Raw genomic sequence first — 18,404 nt, forward strand, 5'->3', positions numbered from 1 at the left:
TGTCCAGGGCTTTGTTTCCATTTGTTCCATTTACCTGTAGGAAAATAAGACTTGGTTCTCATCATAATTTTACCAGTAATGACCTACATGGCCTCAAGGAAGTTCCAGAGGATGTTTTAGGCTCCAGGAGCCACTTACAGGATGTTTCTTTCCAAGGAAAATGTTCATGTCATGAATTTTATTCTACTAACATAATTTGAACATACAGGTCTACCTTTAGATAATGAGCCAGATGACCCCAGTTTATCTACTGGGATATACCTGTATTTGCTTAAAGGAGTGCAGTCTTCTGTTAGGGCAGATGTCCTTTCTACTGTGGAGAATTGCATTCTGAAACCCTATGAGTCTGAGCATGTCTGTAAGGGGCTGCTGCTGTCTATTATTAGGGCGGCCTCTTTAACTTTGGCTCTACACCATGTGGCTGGAAAATTTTCCTTGAATTTGACCTGAGGCCCCCGATCCCACCCACATTGCTGGGGAGGAGGGACTGTTTCAGACTCTGGCAGCTGTAAGTCCTGAACCCCACTTTTGCCTGCAGTGAAAAAAGAGAGACAGAAGAGGAGGTGCACACTCAGCCACTCTGGGCATCATTCCTGGGTGGGCTGGGTCCCCTGCAGGGCCTGCTCTCGCCTATTTAGGAGCACAGCTGATCTTGGCTGGGTCTCCCTCAGCACCCTCAGGATGTGTGGGGCAGGTGTCTGCGAGTCCCCAGGGTACTCAGGTTCCTGGCCAGTCTCACTGCCCCCTGCCCCAGCATTGGGACCCTCATGTGGCTGCAGATGTGGCTGGTAGTGCCAATCAAGGGAGCCTCTGTCTTCCCAAACTTAAATTCCCCCTCCAATAACCCATAACTTCAGCCCTCTCCATTTTCTGAGCTAAGCTCCAATCAGTGAAAACAAAGTCAAGTGGGAGTCAGGGACAGGAAAGTGGCCCATGTGGTGGGGCAAAAGAGGGGGAAAGGAAAGTCTCTCCCGAATGGATCCAGAGCAAGCTCCTCCCTCCTGCAAGTAGCCATGCTGCCGAGACGCTGACCTTCAGATGCGCAAGGCCCCTGTCTCCTCCTCAGCCTTGGGACCCTCTGGAGGCTGCCGGTCCTGATTGCTGTGCCAGTCACAGCAGGAACAGGCCCCCAAAATGTCACATCTCCAGGAAATAAGACCAAGGTTCCACCTAACCAGTTCAGCACCTAACCAATTCCACCTAACCACTTCACCTCTCTCCCAAAGTATTGGCAGTGGAAACCATGGGCCAAACTATGTAATGTGAAACCTACAACCTGCTTTTTGCCATGATTCTAAACTGGTACCATGAGCAAGTCAGGGTCCCACTTTGACGGATGGTGGTATTTGTGTCATCATTTCCAATCAGATTTCTGGAGAAGACTCTTCTTTCACTGATGGTTGAGTTCTTCATTGTAGTCCTCTTGGTGGAAGAAACATGAGAGCTTTTGGCCTTCCTGGAAGTCCAAACAGTTACCGCATCAGTTCTCTTTTCCTCCATCTGGCTCTGGCTAATTTATTCCTCAGCTGAAGCAGAGCCTGCCTCAATGAGGGAGTTCCTATTAAGTTTCTTAATTTAAGAGACATCACCAGTTGTGAATTCCTCTGTAAATCAGTGGTGCTTTATTTTTCTGTTACAGAATGAGTTTGTGATCCTGGTTTTCTACAATTCTTTAGAAAATGTGTTTTTGTAATCTCACAGTCAACCCTTCCTTCATTGACTCATCTAGCATGCTAAACGGGAATCAGTTTCCCCTGCTATTCTCAAGACACTGGGTTGAGAGAAAAGACTTCAATTCTTCAGTACATCTCACTAATGTTACCCTGAAATTCATTATAGTCCAGGTAGTTGGATTAGTTCTAACTGTGCCAAAAGGTTTTGAGGAATCAACAAAATTAGATGTTTTTTCTTTTCTTTTTTTAAGAGATGGGGTCTCACTATGTTGCCCAGGCTGGTCTTGAACTTCTGGGCTCAAAGGATCCTCTAGTTCCTGCCTCCTAAAGTGCTGGAATTACAGGCATGAGCCACTGTGCGTGGCTTCAACGCTAGATGTGTTCTTGGCAGCATTGTCTTCTAATGCATCGGAGGCAGCACCATCTCCTGTGAGTTTCCTGGCATGTACCAGAGGCCTTCATAAAACTTTTCCTTAATGAGCTTTGAAAGGGCATTGGAATATTGATCTTTCCCATCTGGTAATGAATTATTTTTTAAGAAACATTAAGTGTAAGAAATAAATACCTACATACTGGCCATGCGGTTTGGCAACTTTGTAAGCCTCAGTTTCCAAGTGAGTAATATCCCTCTAATTAAAAGTTCTCACAACTTAAAGTGCTTGTTAATTGTCCATGTCATTACAGGTTAAATTATGGTTCTATTCAGCTGACTGTGAGATGGAGAGATTATCCTTGACTATGCTGGTGGGTGCAGCAAAATCACAAGGGTCCTTAGAAGTGAAAGGATGCAGGATAGAGTCGGCCTGGTGTGATGTGAGAAAGACTGGACCTGGTGGTCATTGCTGGCTTTCAAGCTGGAAAGGGACCAGGAGTGAAACGATGTGGGTTCTTCTATAGAATGAAAGAGGAAAGAGAAAGAACTCTTTTCCAGAGACTCCAAGGGGAACACAGCCTAGAGGACAACTTAATTTTAGCCTAGTGAGTCTCATTTCAGGTTTCTGACCTGTAAGTCCATAAGATCATAAATTTGTTTGCTTATTTATTTATTTATTTTGAGACAAAGTCTTGCTGTGTTGTCCAGGCTGGAGTGCAGTGGTGCGATCCTGGCTCACTGCAAACTCTGCCTCCAAGGTTCCAGCGACTTTCCCACCTCCACCTCTCTAGTAGCTGGGACTACAGGTGCCCACCACCACACCTGGCTAATTTTTGTATTTTTAGTAGAGATGGGGTTTCACCATGTTGGCCAGGCTGGTCTTGAACTCGTGGCCTCAGGTGATCTGCCTGCTTTGGCCTCCCAAAGTGCTGGGACTACAGGCATGAGCCACTGTGCCCAGACCACAAGATAATAAATTGATGATGTTTTGAGCTACCAAGTTTGCAGTCATTTGTAATGACAGTCATGGGAAACCACACCACAGATATGGAAAGATGTTCACCTTCATTTACCATGAAAGTCATGGAAAAAACTAGATCATCCTTTTTTTTTTTCTTTTTTGCCAACTAGGTTAGCATTAATTAAATATTTTTTGTTAAAAAAGAGTTAATAACCTTGAGCCAGTCCATGGAAAAAATGAGAAAGAAAAAAATTCTTATTGGAGGAAGAAAAAAAATTAGCTCAAACACTTAAGGTGATAATTTGGAAATATACCTAACTAGTTTACATGGTCTTGTCCTCTGACCCAATATACTAATGGCTAGGAATGTACAGTCCTGTATTTCCTGAAGTCTGCCAAACAACATGCACAGAATTTTTTTAAAGCAGCTTTATTGAGGTAAAATGGAATACCAATAACCGCATATATTCAACGTGCAAAATGTGATGAAGTTGAATACCTCTTGAAGCCATCACCAGAATCAACAGCGTGACCTTCCCATGACCCCCAGAGGTGTCCTCAGGCTCCGGAATCGGAGTCTCCTTAATTTGCATTGGGCTGTGGCGGTGTGCGGCCCTCCGGGGAAGCGCAGCCCCGGTCACGCAGCGAGCTAGGGCAGCGCGCCGGGGTCCCCGAGGGGCGGCGGTGGAGGAGCAGGGTCTGGGTGGGTCCCAGCCAGCGAGGCCCCGGGGCACGTCCCAGGAGCCCGGCGGCTGCGGGCCGGACGTGTCTGTCGCCTGTTCCTCTTGCGGGAATTTGGGGGCGGCTGGGCGAGGGGTGGCTCCACGGGCGGCTGGTCCCAGGTGAGCTGCGGCCGGGGGTCCTGGGGCACCGGGGCTGTCCAGGGACGGGGCCTGGGCCTTGGGGACCCTATGACCTCCGCGGGAACGCGCAGGAGACGCGGCCTGGGCCTGGCTGCTCCTGGGCTCCGGCCAGGGAGTCGCGGAGCGGGAACTCCCGAGAGGGGTGGGCCCTGGTGACAGCCTCCTGGCTGGGGGACTTTGGGGCAATGGACTATGGGGGGCGCCCTTGGGTGCCGCCCGGGACATGCTGGAGTTCCCACAGGTGAGTTAAAGTGCGCTCGGCGTCATCGAGGTTGGTGAATTGTACAGACCACCCTAAATTGTCACATAACGTCACGACTTCGCTCCTTTGCTCTCAAAAGGATACCCCCCGATTCTTGTTTTTCTTATTTAGGGGCATGCTTCTGAAGCGGAAGAGTTTGCAGCTTTGCTTTGGAAAACCTTTTGAACCCGACCTTTCTAGTGGGATTGAACTCACAGCTCGGAACAGAAAACGAGGCCTAGGGAGGCCACGCTTCCGTCCAGGAGCAGCGCCAGCCCCCACCTTGCCTTGGGAAGGCAGCCTTTGTGCAGCCCTGGGAGCCCTGAAAGGCCACAGCCCGAGGACAGGACCGCAGCCCAGGAACGCGCTGTGAATGGCTCCTGCGCTCAAATCCTGGGACTTCCCCTACCCATTGCAATCTTGACGTCCTTGTATTTTACCAACTACAATTTTGAAACTCTTGTTTTTGGACTTAAAAGGGTTTTTTTTTTTTTTAATCAAACAAAAAAAATTCTTAACTAGATTTGATAAAAATCTTGTGATGGAAAATGACATGATAATTCTCAACCCTAATGGACTTCTGGCGGTCTTTAGAAGAGGATGTGCCCACCTGAGTCACTCCTGGCCAGGCTCACTAACCGCTCAGGACCGCGGGCAAACACGGGAAGGAAGCCATGCACCTGGCTCCTGGCTCCCTTTAGAAAACTGATTCTGAGGGCCAGGCGCGGTAGCTCACTCCTATAATCCCAGCACTTTGGGAAGCTGAGGCAGGTGGATCACGAGGCCAGGAGAATGAGACCATCCTGGCCAACATGGTGAAACCCCATCTCTACTAAAAGTACAAAAATTAGATGGGCCTGGTGGCGCGCCACTGTAGTCCCAGCTACTTGGGAGGCTGAGGCAGGGGAATCGCTTGAACCCAGGAGATGGAGGTTGCAGTGAGCGGAGATCATGCCCCTTGCACTCCAGCCTGGCGAAAGGGCGAGACTCTGTCTCAAAAAAAAAAAAAAGAAAAATGATACTGAGAAGCAAAGTCCTCCTCCTTGTAGACTTTGAGGGTCAGATTTTTTTTTTTTTTTGAGATGGAGTCGCGCTCTGTCACCCAGGCTGGAGTGCAGCGGTGCGACCTCGGCTCACTGCAACCTCTGCCTCCCGTGCTTAAGCGATTCTTTTGCCTCAGCCTCCGAAGAAACTGGGATTATAGGCACATGCCACCATACCCAGCTAATTTTTGTATTTTTAGTAGAGACAGGGTTCCACCATGTTGGTCAGGCTTGTCTCGAACTCCTGATCTCAAGTGATCCACACGCCTCTGCCCCACAAAGTGCTAGGATTACAGGCCTGAGCTACTACACCCGGCGAGACTCAGATTTTAATTACAGAATTTCCATGGCTCGATGATGTCACACAGGACTTACTTTTAAACCTTGTCGGGAAAAAAAATTAATACGACTTCTCCCTGCTCGTTCTGTGGAGTCCTATAAGTAAAACATAGCCTAGAAGAGCAGGTCCCCACTCTCAGTGTTTTAGCTCTGGAGTATGATTGTTCCTACAAATGATAGCTACACAGACATTTGAAGGTTTTGCCTTCTTTTAGGTAAATTCAAGGAAGATGATCTCTAAATGATCAGTGTCATATTTCTACTTTTTTTTTTTTTTTTTGACAGAGTCTTGTTCTATCACCCAGGCTGGAGTGCAGTGGCACGATCTTGGCTCACTGCAACCTCCGTTTCCCAGGTTCAAGCAATTCTCCTGCCTCAGCCTCCCAAGAAGCTGGGATTATAGGCGCCTGCCATCATGTCTGGCTAATTTTTGTGTTTTTAGTAAAGACAGGGTTTTACCATGTTGTCCATGCTGGTCTTGAACTCCCAACCTCAGGTGATCTGCTGGCCTCAGCCTCCCAAAGTGCTAGGATTACAGGCATGAGCCACTACTCCTGGCCTACATTTCTACTTCTTTAGTGGAACTTGATAGCTGTGGGAGCTCCAGGAGAGAATTCCATGTGATTATTTATACTCCTCTTGTGTACCACAACAGCCTCTCTACTGGTACCCTGATGCTATCTTCATCTACAATCTGTTTCCTTACTGCAACCAGAGCATTTTTTTTCTTAACATGGTATTTCCTTGTTTAGAACTGTTTGGCAGTTTTTGTTGATGATTAAATTCCAACATACCCTGGTGTTAGAATATCTTAACAGGAGTCGTGGGTGGGGGGCTCAGAAGTCAGAGCACCTGAGTAGATCCCATGTTCACTGAGCTCAGTGAGAAGTCACATTACTTCTTATTGTTTGCCTCTTCAGTTTGTCTAACTTAAAAAAAAAAAAAAAAAGGAAAATCACAAATTTCCTGATATATTTCTTTTTCTGTTCTTTTTTTTTTAAGATGCCCAGGCTGAAGTGCAGTGACGCTCAGTCACCCAGGCTGGAGTGTAGTGGCGCAATCTTAGCTCACTGCTGCAGCCTCTTCCTCAGGGGTTCCAGCAGTTCTCCTGCCTCAGCCTCCCGTGTTGCTGGGATTATAAGTGTCCGCCACCACGCTTACCTAATTTTTGTATTTTTAGTAGAGATGGGGTTTCACCATGTTGGTCAGGCTGGTCTCCAACTCCTGACCTCAGGTGACCCACCCGTTTTGGTCTCCCAAAGTGCTGGGATAACAGGCATGAGCCAGCACGCCCAGCCCTCGATACATTTAATACAAACTCCTTGTTCTGCTATTTTGATATATTAAATATCCAGCAATAAATTTCTAGGTTCATACATCTACAAAAATAAAATTAATCCTATTGCTGAAGACAAATTTTGTATTGCAGTTTTATGAGCTTTCATTCCCTCTCCACTTGCAGGTAAATGTTATTTAGTGGTATGGAGATATTTCGCTTCTGTAAAAGGTATTAGAAACAATATAGCAGTAATAGAATTTATAACTACAAAACTTGTGCATCCTTAAGATTGAAAATTCAAGCACATCTCTCCCAAAACATTTGTTAAGAATAATGTGTCAACAAAAAATATACGGTCATTATAATCAACTCAATTTATACACTAAAGTCTTTGTTTTGGGTGTTTTTTTGAAATGGAGTTTTGCTCTTGTTGCCTAGGCTGGAGTGCAATGGCCCAATCTCAGCTCACTGCAACCTCCACCTCCTGGGTTCAAGCGATTCTCCTGCTTCAGCCTCCCAAGTAGCTGGGATTACAGGCAGCCACCAACACACTCAGCTAATTTTTTGTATTATTATCATTTTTTAATAGAGATGGGGTTTCACCATGTTAGTCAGCTGGTCTCAAACTCCTGACCTCAGGTGATCTACCCACCTCGGCTTCCCAAAGTGCTGGGATTACAGGCATGAGCCACTGCGGCTGGCCTAATTTATACACTAAAGTCTTTTGTATTTTAATTTTGAGCACTAATTCCATTATGTGGCACTCCTTCTGTTTCTGTTTGTTTATGGTATCAGCAAAAACTTTAAGTTGTAGGAGGGAAGAAAGTGTAAAAAACCAAAATATTCATGAAAAATGTAATTAATTCTCATGAGTGCATGAACTCTGGAGGTTACGATCGAAATTTTATATGGAAAATCCAATCAATACAGTAACTTGCAATGTTGGGAGAGGGGATGCTCATGGACAGATGTGCCTCTGACATCTGTAAAATCTTTAATTTGGTTCATCTATCTTCAGAAAACCTTTCACAAAAACATAACATTTGCTATAGAAAGACCAAGTAGTTTCTTCCCTCACACACATACAAAAGTATGAAACTGAGGCTTACAGAACCTAGATTACTTACCTTGAATTTTTTTTTTTTTTTTTTGAGATGAAGTCTCATGCTGTCTGCCAGGCTGGAGTGCAGTGGTGTGATCTCTGCTCACTGCAGCCTCCACCTCCTGGGATCAAGCAATTTTCCTGCCTCAGCCTCCCAAGTAGCTGGAAGTACAGGTGTGCACCACCACACCTGGCTATTTTTTGTAATTTTAGTAGAGACGGGGTTTCACCATGTTGGCCAGGCTGGTCTCAAACTCTCAACCTCAGGTGATCTGCCTGCCTTGGCCTCTCAAAGTGCTGGGATTACAGGCGTGAGCCACCGTGCCCAGCCACCTTGAAAATATTTTGTTCCACAAATCAAACCACATCTAGGTAATCGGACTGCTAATACCTTAAAATCAGTACATTTGTTACTATAATGCATTAATTGCTAAACATTATACCAAACTTTTGCTAATTTTGATCAGGCAAAATTGCACAGAAGTGTTATTCAAGATCATCTGCTCATCATGCACTCTGGCCTCTGGTCATTTCTACAATACAGTCTTGCTCAGGACATTGCTCACTGTGTTCCTGGGCCAACACCCTGGCAGCCCATACACATTCTCTGCTTGAACTAATCCTCATTTTCCCCAGGCTCAAATTCCGTGGGCAAGGAGGGATACTTACAGATGTGAATATTGAAAGTCACTTTTATGCTAGGCAGAAAGTAACACATATATGCCAACTTCACTTACATTCTGGCAAATTGTGAAGGATACCAAAATACTTTGCAAAGCACCATGCAGATGAGAGATACTAATACAAAATAAATAGAAAAAAGTGAGCTTCTACTCTCAGCCAAGACAAAACAAGGACCTAATTAACACTTCCTACCTAAAACATGAAAGGAAGGAAAGAAGGGAGGGAGGGAGGGAGGGAGGCAGGGAGGTGCCAGGCAGGCAGGCAGGAAGGAAGGAAGGAAGGAAAAAAAGAAAATGAAACAAAAGTTTTTGTGATACTGGATATGAGGCAGTGAAGGCAAGTAATCCTTCAAGATTGGAAACAAACAAGGTGACCTCTCCAATTGCCCCAGCTTATGATCAGAGAAAAATCTAAGTTGGAATGAATGTAGGGTAGTGGAACCCAGACAGAGCTCAGGAAACTCCTTGAGTTGAGAAGATGGAACTGAGAGTTTGGAGAGAAGAAGGTGGTTAGAGTTTCAAGGAAAGACTATTGGAGAGGAAAGAGCTACACAGAAAGAGAACTTCTTAATAAGAACCCTAATTTTTAACAACTAGACACATTGCCACCCAGCTAAACACTGTATTCTCTAATCTCTTTTTCAGCCAGGTGTGACTGTGTTGCTGCTTTGGCCAGTGTAAGGAGAATGTAAGGAAATGATGTATGTGGAAGTTAACAGAAAAGATGCACCTTTTTCCTATGGGTTAGAATGCAGTGTGATTGTGCAAGTTTAAAGTACCTTTTTTTTTTTTTTTTTTTTTTTTTGGAGACAGAGTCTCATTCTGTTGCCCAGGCTGGAGTGCAGTGGCACAATCTGGGCTCACTGCAACCTCTGCCTTGGTTCAAGCGATTCTCCTCCCTCAGTCTCCTGAGTAGCTGGGATTACAGGCAAGCACCACCATGACTGGCTAATTTTTGTATTTTTAATAGAGGCAGGGTTTCACCAAATTGTCCTGGTTGGTCTTCAACTCCTGACCTCAGGTGATCCACCCACCTCGGCCTCCCAAAGTGCTGGGATTACAGACATGAGCCACTGTGCCCAGCCTAAACTACCTATTAAAAATGAAGCATATGTGCAAAGCCATAGACATCAAACTGAACTGTTAGAGCTGAAAAAGTCACTACAATAATTTCATAACACAATTGGAAATATTAATAGCAGAATAGACCAAGCTGAGGAAAGAATCTCAGAGCTCAAAGACTGGTTCTTTACATTAATTTAGTCAGACAAAAATAAAAAGAATTTCTAAAAATGAATAAATGTCCAGAAAATATGGGATTATGTAAAGACACTAAATACTGACTGGTGTCCCTAAAAGAAGGGAAAGAGAGCAAAAACTTGGAAAACATAATTGCATATATTGTCCATGAAAATTTCTCCCAACCTTGCTAGAGAGATCAACATGCAAATTCAGGATATGCAAAGAACCCCTGTGAGATCCTATACAAGAGGACCATCTACAAGACACATAGTCATCAGATTCTCCAAGGTCAATGTAAAAGGAAAAATGTTAAAGGCAGCTAGAGAGAAGGGGCAGGTCACTGACAAAGTAAACGTCATCAGGCTAATAGTGGACCTTTCAGCAGAAACCCTACGAACCAGAAGAGATGGGGGGGCTATATTTAGCATCTTCAAAAAAAGAGAAATTCCAATCAAGAATTTCATATTCAGCCAAATTAAGCTTCATAAGCAAAGGAGAAATAAAATCCTTTTCAGACAAGCAAATGCTAAGGGACTTCATTACCACCAGGTCTGCCTTACAAGAGGTCCTTATGGGAGTGTTAAACATGGAAATAAAAGACTGTTAACAACCACCAAAAAAACACACTCAAGTACACAGACTATTGACACTGTAAAGCAAATATACAATCAAGTCTTCATAACAACCAACTAACAACAGGATGACAAAATTAAATACATACATATTAATAGTAACCTTGAACATAAATGGGCTAAACACTCCCACTTAAAAGATACATACTGGCAAGTTGGATAAAGAAACAAAACCCAACTGTTTTCTGTCTTCAAGAGACTGATCTCGCATGCAAGGTCACTCACAGGCTCAAAGTAAAAATATGGAGAAAGATCTATCAAGCAGATGGAAAACAGAAAAGAGCAGGGGTTGCTATTCTTATTTCAGACAAAGCTGACTTTAATAATGATGAAAAAGGACAAGGAAGGGCATTAATAATGATAAAGAGTTCCATTTGACAAGAAGACTTAACTATCCTAAATATATATCCACCCAACACAGAAGCACCCAGATTCATAAAACAAGTTCTTAGAGACTTAAATAATCACACAATAATAGTGGGAGACTTTAACACCCACCCTACTGACATTATTGGACAGATCATTGAAGCAGAATACTAACAAGGATATTCAAGACCTTAACCTGACACTTGACCAAATAGACCTAACAGACATATAAAGAACAGTCTAACCAACAAAAACAGAATATACATTCTTCTCCTCTGCACGTGGCACATACTCTGAAATTGACCACACACTTGGTCATGAAGCAATTTTCAACCAATTCAAAAAGACCAAAATCATACCAATCACACTCTCAGACCACAGCACAACAATCATGGAAATCAATACCAAGAAGATCTCTCAAAACCATAAAATTACATGGAAATTAACCAATCTGCTCCTGAATAACTTCTGAGTAAACAATGAAATTAAGGCAGAAATCAAGAAATTATTTGAAACTAATGAAAACAAAGATACAACATACCAGAGTCTCTGGGATGAAGCTAAAGCAGTGTCAAGAGGAAAATTTATAGTGCTTAATGATCTCAAATTAACAACCTAACATCACACCTAGAGGAACAAGAGGAACTCAAAAGACAAGAACAAACCAACCCCAAAGCTAACAGAGACAAAAAAAAAAAACAAAAACAAAATCAGAGCTAAACTGAATGAAATGGAAATGAGAAAACCCACACGTAAATTTTTAAAAGAAGAAAAATAATTAATGTGAATAAATAATAAAAAAGAAAAACCATACAAAAGACCAACAAAATCACTGGTGTTTTGAAAGAATAAATAAGATTGATAGACTGCTAGCTAGACTAATAAAGGAAAAAAAGAGAAGATCCAAATAAACACAATAAAAAATGACATAGGGGACATTACCCCTGACTCCACAGAAATACAAAAACTCTCAGAGGCCACTATGAACTCTTCTATGCACACAAACTAGAAAACTTAGAAGAAATAGATAAATTCCCAGAAACATACAACTTCCCAAGATTGAACCAGGAAGAAACTGAAACCCTGAACACATCAATAACAAGTTACAAAACTAAATCTGTAATAAAAATACTACCAACCAGAAAAAGCCCTGGACCAGACTGATGCACAGCCAAATTCTACCAAACGTACAAAGAGCTGGTACCAATCCTGCTGAAACTATTCCAAAAAATTGAGGAGGAGGGATTCCTCCCTAATTTATTCTATGAGGCCAGCATCATTCTGATACCAAAACCTGGCAGATACACAATGAAAAAAAAATCTTGCCAATATCCCTGATGAACACAGATGCACATATCCTCAACAAAACACTGGCAAACTGAATCCAGCAGCACATCAAAAAGCTAATCCATCACGATTGGGTAGGCTTTATTCCTGGCATGCAGGGTCAGTTCAACACATACAAATAAAAAAAATGTAATTCATCACATAAACAGAACTAAAAACAAACACCATATTATTATCTCAATATATGCAGCAAGGCTTTTGATAAAATTCAACACCTCTTCATGTTAAAACCCTCAAAAAGCTAGGCATCAAAGGGACATACCTCAAAATACTAACAGCCATCTAACAAACTCACAGCCAACATTATACTGAACAAGCAAAAGCTGGAAACATTCTCTGAGAATTGGAACAAGACAAGCTCACACTCACCACTCCTGCTCAACACAGTACTGGAAGTCCTAGCCAGAGCAATCAGGCAAGAGAAAGAAATAAAAGGCATCCAAATAGGAAGAGAGGAAGTCAAAATATCTCTTCACAGATGGTAGGATAGTATACCTAGATAACCCCATAGTCTCATCTCCTAGATCTGATAAACAACTTCAGGAAAGCTTCAGGATACAAAATCAATGTACAAAAATAAGTAGCATTTCTATATAGCAATAATGTCAATAGAACTGAAAAAAGAAATAAATAACAAAGCAATAATAATAAGGGACTTTAGTACCTTGTTTTCAACAAAGGGTAGAATATCTAAATATAAAATCAATAAGGAAGCTGAAGATTTGAACAACACTGTAGACAAATAGACCCAGTAAACATATGCACAAATCCAATAGCAGCAGAATACACATTTTTCTCAAGTGCACATGGAACATTCTCTAGGATAGATCATACATTAGGCTACAAAACAAGTCTTAACAAATTCAAGAAGACTGAAATTATAATCAATATCTGTTCCTACCACAAAGGTATGAAACTAGAAATGTGAAAATTAAGCAACACTTTCCTAAACAACCAAAGGTCAAAGAAGAAACCAAAAAAATATGTTGAGACAAATGAAAATGGAAACACAACATACCAAAACTTAGGAGATGCACCAAAAGCAGTTCTAAGGAGAAAGTTAAAAAATAAAAAATAAACCTCTACATTAAGAAAAATGATGGAACTGACCTCAGCAACATGGTGGAATAGGAGGCTCCTGACTAGCCCTCCTCCCGTGGATGCACCAAATAAACATTTAGACGTGGATAAATTCCCTCTGAGAAAAAGTCAGAAACTAGTTGAGAGATGCCTGCACAATGGGCAACTGAGAAAATGTCCACATTGAAACAGGTAGGAAAAGTGGAGACACACTTACACACAACCCACTCCTGAGCACAAAGCCTTAAAATGTGAAGGAAGGTCCAACTCCCAGCTTCTTCATGAACAGTGGAGGGTTTATGCCACACATATAGTGCCCCAACATTTGAGGTTGCTGCTTGAGGGTTTGGCTCTTGTATTACCTAGCTCAGGGAGTGGCAGGGACTCAAATCACTCAAGAGTTTCCCTGGAGCAACTGGGCATGGTGGTTCACACCTGTAATCCCAGCACTTTGCGGGGCTGATGTGGGTGGGTCACCTGAGGTTGGGAGTTTGAGACCAGCCTGGCCAACATGGTGAAACTGCATCTCTACTAAAAATACAAAAATTAGTTGGGTGTGGTGGCGCATACCTGTAGCCCTAGCTACTCAGGGGGCTGAGGCACGAGAATCGCTTGAACCCGGAGACAGAGGTTGCAGTGAGCAGAGATCGCACCACTGCACTCCAGTCTGGGTCACAGAGTGAGATTCCATCTCAAACCAAAAAAAAAAAAAAAAAAAAAAAGTAAAAAACGACTTTCCCTGGGGCACTGAAACAAAGAGGCAGCTTTAAGTAGACACATGAGTGACTCTGGTAACCGTGGCCCCCCAGGATCAGTCCAGCTTTCAGCTTCTCTCTGCAAGAGGTTAGTACAAAACACATTTTCATTTGCTGCCTAAGTTTCTGGATCATACCTTGCCTGCATGTTGGAGACTATGGGACAGATTAAGAACAGACCTCAAGCCTGAACAGGAGGGAGGATACTTTCCAATCCTTCTCCCCGGCTCCCTCCAGCCATAAAACCAGGTTTGCAGATTTTCCCCGGAAAGAGTTTGCGCAAACATCCAAACTTTTGCAGCTTTTGCTCAGGGGTCTGGCTCCTAAATCACTTCACTTGGGGGTGGCAGGGACTTGGCATTCAAGAGTTCTCCTGGAACAACGAGAATAAAAAGGTCATTATAAGTGGGCACATAAAAACTTCCAATGACAGTAGTCTTTGGAATAAGCTCAGCTTCCTGTTTTTCCCTGGAAGGAGTTCGTCTGCACTTTTCTAAATGCCTCCTGAGGGTCTTGATTCTAATTAGCCTACATCTGGAACTGACAAGGCAGATAAACAATAGACCTCCCCAAGCCTGAACAGGAGGCTGGGCACTTCCTCAGCCTTCTCTACCAGCTTACTACAGCCGAAAATTCAGATCTTCAGATCCTCCATGGAAGGAGATTGTGAGACCTCTGCAAACCTTTACAGGAAGGTCATTATATTATAATAAAAGGGTCAATTCAACAGGAAGTTATAAAAACCATTAATATACATGCACCACACATCAGAGCACCTAATTATATAAAGCAAATATTGACAGATATGAAAAGGTAAATTGAGAGCAATATGATAATCGTAGGAGACTGACTTCAATATCCCACTTTCAATAGTAGATAGAAAATCTAGACAAAAAATTAATAAAGAAACAGGAAACATGAATAACACTATACACCAAATAAACTTAACAGACATACACAAAATTTTCACCCAACAGCAGAAGAATACACATTCTTCTCAAGCACACATGCAACATTCTCCAGGATAGATCACATGTTAGGTCACAGATAATGTCTTAACAAACTTCCCCTTTTCCTGTTTGTCCTGAGAATACTCTCTGGTGTTGCTTGCAGCTGCAGCGTTTGCCCAGAGATAACTTTGCCACAAAATATCTCACTTTTATTATTATTTTCTCATCACTCTAGTATATCAACTTCGAAAACAAAAGACATCATTCTATTTACGGCATTCTGTTTTTAGTAGTGGTATTTCCATTTACAAAATATAGTAATTCTCGATCACTGAAAATGTCAAATCCTAGAAACCGTAGCATTCCTATGCGGATGTTAACATCATTCTTGAACAGTTGTTGACCAAAGATTCATTTGATGTATCCTATTTTTCTAAAATAGATTATTCTGATGATTCAGATGATTCTGATGTTAGTTCTGTTTAGAAATAACTCCAAGAATAGTTTTTATATTTTATTTTGACATTGAAAATCAGTCAGATTTGCTTCAGTCTCAAAGAGCATGTTTATGTAAAATTAAATGAGCGCTGGAAGTGACCTGCACTTTTTTTTCTAAATGGGAAAAGGGTTAAGAGGATTGAAATTATATCAAATGTCTTAGTCTGTTTCATGCTACTATAACAGAATGCCTGAAACTGGGTAATTTATAAAGAACAGAAATTTATTTTCTCACAGTCTGGATCTGGGAAGTCCAAGATAAAGGCACCAGTATATGGTAAGGGTGTTCTTTCCATGCTATTCCATGGTGAAAGGGAGAAAGACAAGAGACTACACACATGGGCCAGGCATGGTGGCTCATACCTGTAATCTCAGCACTTTGGGAGGCCGAGATGGGTGGATCCCTTGAGTTCAGGTGTTTGAGGCCAGCCTGGGCAACATGGGGAAACCCTGTCTCTTCAAAAAATATAAAAATTACCAGGCACGGTGGCACACACCTGTAGTCTCAGCTACTTGGGGGGCTGAGACAGGAGGATCACTTGAGTCCAGGAGGTTGAAGGTGCAGTGAGCCAAGATCACACCACTGCACTTCAACCTGGGTGACACAGCAAGACCTTGTCTCAAAAAAATAAAAAAATAAATAAAATAAAATAAATTAAAAAAAGAGTACACACAGTCATGTGTGAGAGAGACAGAGAGAAAAAGAGAGAAAAAGGAGGACTGAATTCATCCTCATATAAGGAACTCATTTCCATGCTAACAGCTTTAATCCATTCATGACAGTGGAGTCCTCATGACCTAATTACCTTTCATTAGGCCCCACCTCCCAACACTGTTGCATTGGGGATTAAGTTTCTAACACATGCTCCTTGAGGGACACATTCAAACAGTAGCACCAAGTACTTTTCTGACCAAAATGGTATAAAACTGGAAATCAATAATAGTAAGAAATAAGATAATTCACAAATACGTGGAAACGAAGTAACACATGCTTGAACAACTACTGATTCAAAGAGGAAATAAAAGGGAATTGAAATATCTAGTGGTGAACAAAAGTGAAAACACACATATCAAAACTCAAAGTATGCCATGAAAGCGTGATAAGAGGGAAGTTTATGTAGATAAATGCCTACATTTAAAAAGAGAAAGATATCAAAATGACAACATAACATTACACCCCAAAGAACTCAAAAAAAAAAAAAAATAGCAGAAAGAAGGAAATGACAAAGATCAAAACAGAAACAAACCAAATACAGAATGGAAAAACTATAGAAAAATGAACAAAACTGAGTTGTTTTTTAAAAAACTAAAATCAACAAACACTTACCAAGACTAGTAAAGAAAAAATAGACAAGACATAAATAAATAAAATCAGAAATGAAAGTGGAGACATTATCTCCACTAGTAATGTATCAGATATAAAAAGAATCATAAGGGACTATTATAAACATCTGTATACCAACCAATTGGATAGCTTAGGGAAAATATAAAAATTCCAGTACACATTCAACATGGTACTGGAAGTCCTAGCTAGAGTAATCAAATAAGAGAAAAAAATTAAAGATTCAAATTGGAAAAGAAGTCAAATTATCCCCGTTCATTGATTATATAACCTTATATCTAGAAAAACCTGAAGACTCCACCAAAAAAACTCTTAGATTTGATAAATGAATTCAGTAGTTTCAGAATACAAAATCAATATACAAAAATCAGCAGCATTTCTATACACCAATAACGATCAAGCTGATAATCAAATCAAGAAGGCAATCCCATTTCCAATAGGTACAAAAAATAATAAAATACTAGGAACATACATAACTGAGGAGGTGAAAGATCTCTAGAAGGAAAACTACAAAACACTGATGACAGCAATTGTAGCTGACATAAACAAATGGAAAAAATCCCATGCTTGTGAATTAGAAAAATGTATAGAGGCAAAATGACCAAACTGCCCAAAGCGACCTACAGACTCAATGCAATTCCTATCAAACTACCAATGTCATTTTTCACAGAATTAGAAGAAACAATACTAAAACTCATATGAAACCAAAATGAGTCAAAGTAATCAAAGCAATCCTAAGCAAAAAGAACAAAGCTGGGCACAACACATTGCCTGACTTCAAATTATACAATAAGGCTAAGGTAACCAAAACAGCATGGTACTGGTATGAAAATGAACACACAGATCAATGGAACAGAATAGAGAGCTCAGAAATAAAACCACATGTTCATAACCAACTGATCTTTGACAAAGTTGGCAAGAAAATACACTGAGGAAAGGACACCCTATTCAATAAATGGTGCTGAGAAAATAGATTGCCATATACACAAAAATGAAACAGGACCCCTACTTATCTATCTATCTGTCTATCACTATATGCAAAAATCAACTCAAGATGGATTAAAGACTTAATGTAAGAATTAAAACTATAAAAATACTAGAAGAAAAACTGGGGAAAACTCTTCCAGACATTGATCTAAGCAAAGAATTCATGACTAACAGCTCAAAAGCACAGGCAAGGCTGGGTGTGGTGGCTCACACCTGTAATCCCAGCACTTTGGGAGGCTGAGGTGGGTGGATTACCTGAGGTCAGGAGTTCAAGACTAACCTGGCCAACATGGTGAAACCCAGTCTCTACTAAAAATACAAAAATTAGCTGGGCATGGTGGCACATGCCTGTAATCCCAGCTACATGGGAGGGAATTGCTTGAACCTGGGAGATGGAGGTTCCAGTGAGCCAAGATCATGCAGCTGCACTCCAGCCTGGGTGACAGAGTGAAACTCTGTCAAAAACAAACAAACAAACAAACAAAAACCACACACAAAAAACCATAAGTAATGAAAAGAAAAACAGACAAACTGAACTTAATTAAACTGAAAGCTTCTGCACTGCAAAATTATCAACAGAGTGAAGAGACAACTTGAATAATGGGAGGAAATACTTATGTTTCAGGGGACTAATATCCAGAATTTACA

The sequence above is a fragment of the Pongo pygmaeus genome, chromosome 18 (genome assembly GCF_028885625.2).
Source record: "Pongo pygmaeus isolate AG05252 chromosome 18, NHGRI_mPonPyg2-v2.0_pri, whole genome shotgun sequence".
In the NCBI taxonomy this organism is placed as follows: domain Eukaryota; kingdom Metazoa; phylum Chordata; class Mammalia; order Primates; family Hominidae; genus Pongo; species Pongo pygmaeus.